This window comes from Castor canadensis, chromosome 18 (genome assembly GCF_047511655.1).
Source record: "Castor canadensis chromosome 18, mCasCan1.hap1v2, whole genome shotgun sequence".
NCBI lineage: Eukaryota > Metazoa > Chordata > Mammalia > Rodentia > Castoridae > Castor > Castor canadensis.
In genome coordinates this window covers 44,927,346-44,932,520 of record NC_133403.1, presented here as the reverse complement: position 1 = coordinate 44,932,520, position 5,175 = coordinate 44,927,346, and positions in this window count along the sequence as shown.

Sequence of the window (5,175 nt, the reverse complement as noted above, 5' to 3'; positions counted from 1 at the left end):
GGCTGAGAACTAGTTCTTTGATTTGTCCACATTCATTGTTGGTTCGACATTCACACAGTTATCGTGAGGGTTCAGTCTCATGTCAGGTTGTGCAGTTTCCTGGAATAAGAGCTGATGAAAACTGTGGTGGGTGTCTGCTCTGCCATAGCCGAGAAGAAAAGAAAGATAACCAAAAACCAAACAACAAAACTCTTAATTCCCTGTCTCCTGCCACCTTGACCCATTTTGCTGACAGGACTCTCACCGTGTCACTAGTTCTCGGTGGAGCTGGAGGTGTGAGTTTGCCTGAAAAACTAGAAGGGGTCGAAGTAACTCGTTCTGTGCTATAGGAACGAGTTACTCCCTGCAGGTCCAGTGTGTCTCTTTGGAATGAGCCACGCATTGAAAACCATTAACCTATGTTGTCAAAAGACAGATTGTGCTCATTAGGAGCTTGTGCTGTGTGTGAGAACACCCGAACCACCTCCTGTGTGTGCTGTGGGTGCCCTGGACACTGGCCAGTGGCCTCCTCAGCCACAGGGTTCCATCTACTGTACCTAATCATCCCTTGATGTTATGGTGGGAAATTCTCCCTGGAACATCAGGGAAGACTGAAAAAGGACTCAAGTAACAGCCTGTGTTGTGATGAGAAGTGTGTGTTCTCTGCCCCAGTCCTTGTCCAGAGCTCCTTGGGCGTTAGGAAAATCTTTTCTTCCAGGATCTGGTCCTCGACCTTTGTAATTTTCTGGGCAATAGCAGTGTTTTTGTCCTAGCGAGGCCACCCTTGGTGGGCTCCTGGAGCCTCGAGGACTGGTTGTCGGGATCAAGTGTGGTGATCACTCACGTTGCAGTTTTCACTCACCTGGCCTCAGAGTGGCATCGGTCACTATGACTCCATAGTGAAGCCTCAGTAAAATCCATAGGGACAGGCAGGGCTCAGGGCTTCCTTGCTGCTGGGCATGTGGAGGTTCTTGGAGGATGGCCTCTTCCCGGGGGCCTCGCTCTGGGCACCTCTTCTGGATGGTCCATCTGTGTCTTTCGTAACAAATAGTCAAGTGTAAGTAAGTGTTCCCTGAGTCCTGGGAGCCTCTCAAGCAAATGAGCAAATTATTTCAACCCGAGGAAGGAGTCGGGTACCTGGACTTTCAGAGTGTAGGTTGCAGCCTGCTTCCTGGTGTTGGAGCTGCAGCAGGAGCATTGGGTGGGGTTTCTGGACGCTCGATTGGCGTCTGCTGGGGAGCTGCTTCACATCTGGTGTAGAAAAAAGGGGCTTGTTCTTCAGACAGCCCTGAAAATTGTCCAGCTGAAGTGGATCACACGTGGGATAGGTTCACGCTACAGCACTGGATAGGGAGCTGAATAAATGAAGACGGAAACAGCACTGTTACAACGGAAGGCATTTACAAAACACCTCTGCCCTGAAGCCTTTGCTATGGGCTTCACCTGTGAAAGGCTGAAGCCTCTGAAAACACAGGTCAGTGATGTCAGTCTGAAGAGGCCAAGGGCCCCTTCACCGCCGTGAGTGGGGTCGCTTCGTGTCTGCATAGCATCATGGCAGGGGGCAGAGCAGCTTTAATGAGACTGGGCTCCCTTACAGGCGCCTGTGGCCTCCAGGTTCAAGTATGCCATCACATCTGCAGTCTGTGACATAGAGCAGGCTGCCATTCTGTGTCCTGCTTTAACTCACTGGCAGGTCCCACATGCGCTCAGAGGTTGAGATGGCCTCTTGCTGTGGGGGACGGACGTGACATCACCCCACATCACATTGTTGCTTCAGAATTAGATGGGCCCTTCCAAGTCCCAGCCACTTCTTAGTTCAGGTGATATAGAATGGATGCAAGGCCATCAGTTGAAAATCCAGGCGCATTGGAGCTGAGAGCCACGACCATTTGACGTCACCGTGGGCCACGTATTTATGGGGGATTTTCAGGTAGAACAGTCGCTGGAGTAGAGAGTTTGAAATGTTCTCCTAACACAGTGTTGTTTGGAAGCAGGGTCTACAAAAGAGAATAATGCCTGAAAAGTGGCTTGTTGAGGTAGAACATATTAAATACATGAGAAGTAAAATGTATTTTCTATATACTTTAAAGCTGTAAGTGTTACAAAGCTGAGTGATACGTGAAAAACGAGCATTTGTGATTTCCAAGTTAGGCAAACATTCTGCTTGGAGATGAGCCAGCTCAGTATCCCAAGCTAGTGTATGACAAAAGGGAAGCGCCCAGCTGATATGGGTGAGCAGCAGGCTCTGCCTTTAGGTGACAGGCAAGTCACAGGCTCTAAGCTCTGAAGACCAGTGGAGTCCACCTTTCTCCCATCTTCAGAGCCGGCTGCTATGTGTTTTCTCATGTCCCCCCTCAGATCTGCCCTGTGCTTCCCTCTTCCACCTTTTGGGACCTTTGATCACAGTGGGCCACCTGAAGGAGCACCATTGAGCTAATGGACAGGCTTCTTTCCCTTTGCCCACAGGCTCCCTTAGCCACAGTCCAAGGAGTTAAGGGGTGAACATCTTGGGGGGCTGTCATCCTGCCTACCTTGGCTGCACAGGCCAGTCCTGGTCTGCTGGCAGCCAGAGTCCCGCATCATTGAAGCCACCTGTGACACCCTGATGTGTCAGAGAAGCCTTAATAAACAGAAATACCTTCCCCACATAATGAGCAAAAATGCAAAAATTGCCCTTCTATGGCCAGCATTGCAAATAGCCAGTGAAATCACAAAGGTTTTATTTGATGGATCCAGACATGAAGTTTTCATATCACTGCATAAATTCACTTTGTGAGCCCAAATGTAGACATGAACAAGAACGTCAGCTGGCCATCTTCCTGCCTCAGCCTCCCCAGTACTGGAATTATATAGGTGGACCCCACAATGGCTGGCTCTTTCTTAGCAGATTTCAAGAATAAGTCACCAGGCTGTACAACAGGTCTCTCATACTCATTCCATTTTTACTTAACCATGTGTGAGGTTCTCACCAGCCTTGTGGCCGTCTCAGCAATGGCTCTCCTGCCATGTTCACGGCCTGGGACCCAGGGAGATATCTTCACGTGCTGAGGGAGACTTTTCAGATGGGATTCTGTTAGTGCCATTGAGAGGAGGGCCTTTTCCTGGATTATTTGATGTGATCACAAGAGTCCTTACAAGGAAAGAAGGAGACAGGAGGGCTGGAGCCAGATGGTGGATGGTGCAGAGATGAGAGCAGTGTGCTTTGAAGATGGAGCAGCCACACAGCTCAGGAACATGGGCACCTTAGGTGCTGGAGAGGGAGCTCCATTCTCTCCTGGGTCCTCCGAAGGGCCAGCCCTGTCCACACTGCAATTGTAGCCCCATGTCTTGGTTTGGGGTACAGATAGAATGCCATAGGCAGGCACTTAAATAGCAGATATCGATTCTTCACTGACCTGGAGGCCTAGGGTCCAAGTCGAGGATCAGTTCCATTCCTGGTGGGGCACCATCTTGGTTTACCCATAGTTGTCTTGGTGCCATGCCTTACATGACTGAGAGATCAGCTGCCTTGCTGTTAGGGCTCCACCCATAACCTGGTCACCAGCCATCCCAGTGCCATCCACTGGGCTTTCACATGCAAATTCTGAGTACAAAAACATGCAAGCCATTGCAACCAGGGACTCCCATTTCAGACTTGCAGCCTGCAGATGGGGAAGGTGACCCCTTTGTGTTTTAAGCCAAAGGTTCAGTAACTTGTCACAGCAGTACTTGAACACAGTGAGACTTCCGAGCCACACTCCTGTGGTGTGGTGTGTCTGCGGAGCTATGGCAATGAGTCCAAGGCAGCTTGGCATTCTGTCCTCTGCCTGCTTCATTCAGGGACACGAGGGACTCTCTCCTGCAACTCCTCCCTGGACACCACGGTGATGCCACCCTATACCCTAGGGCTGAGGTTGACACAAAACTGAAGGAGGTGCCAAAAATCCCTGTAGCCAAAATCAGCCATGTTTGGATGCAGTGTCTTCAAAAGTCAACACTACCTGCCTGGTGCCAGGGGCTCACACCTGTAATCTTAGCTACTTGGGACGCTGAGATCCGGAGATACAGGTTTGAGGCCAGACCAGGCAAGAGACCCAGCTCCAAAATAACCAGAGTACCTGCTTTGCAAGTACAAAGCCGTGAGTTCAAATCCCAGCCTTGGGCTGGCAGAGTGGCTCAAGAGGTAAGAGCACATGCCTAACAAGCTTGAGACCCTAAGTTCAAACCCCAGTGCTGCCAAAAAAAAAAAAAAAAGAATCACCAAAAAAAAATAGTCAACACTAATTTAAAAAAAAAAAAAAATCCCAGATGGGCAAAACATCACAATTTTAAATAACAGGACTTGCGCCTGACCTATGTGGTTCAGCCTGCCTCCCCCAGCCCCACGCAGTCGCATGGGTGCACTTGACTTCCAGGCCGCAGAATTCTTCATCCCTGGCCCTCCCCGAAAACCCCACAAGCAGGATCCTTGGCTGCCGTGACTAATTGCCCATGGGTGATTTATCTGCAGTCATCTCAATGAGCAGATTTACAGCTCCACCTCCGTGTAGGTCGGAAAGGAATAGATGCACGCCAGGGACGAGCAGAGACGCCTCGGTGAGATTGCCACTCAGCAGTGCAATTGCGGAGCCCGAGTCCGGCTCGGCGGCCAGAGGACTCCACGCTGCCTGCTCTTAGGACTCCGGCATTTCAAGGACATAAACTAAATGCTGCCTCTCGGCATTTTTCCTGATGCCTGGGACACCACGCTAAGTTCAAGTCCTCTGTCATGATGAGTCGAAACGCCACTGGAGATAATCAGGGAAGTCAGGTGATTCATCGTGTTCATTATTGTGCCTCCGAGGTCACTCATTCACTCAACAAATACTCATACACATGCCATACATACTGGTTGTTTTAGACTTGGGTTGGGAGTGTGGCTTTGCGGCAAGGGACAAAACAAAGTCTCTGCTCTCCTGGAGCTCATATTTCGATGCGGGAGACAGACATAGACACTACACTAATACCTCAGAGAGTTAAGGTTTGGAGGAAAACCTCACAAGATGCCCTAGGAAGAGGAACAGTTGGCCTTGGGTAGATTTGTCCAGGGATACAAGGTGACATCTGAGCTGAGACCTGGAGACCAGGGTAGTCAGTGGCTGTTTGGAGGGGAGGAGGCAAAGGCAAGGGAGAGCTGAGACCAAGTCTGAAGGCAGGAGAAGCTTGGTGTGAGCAGCA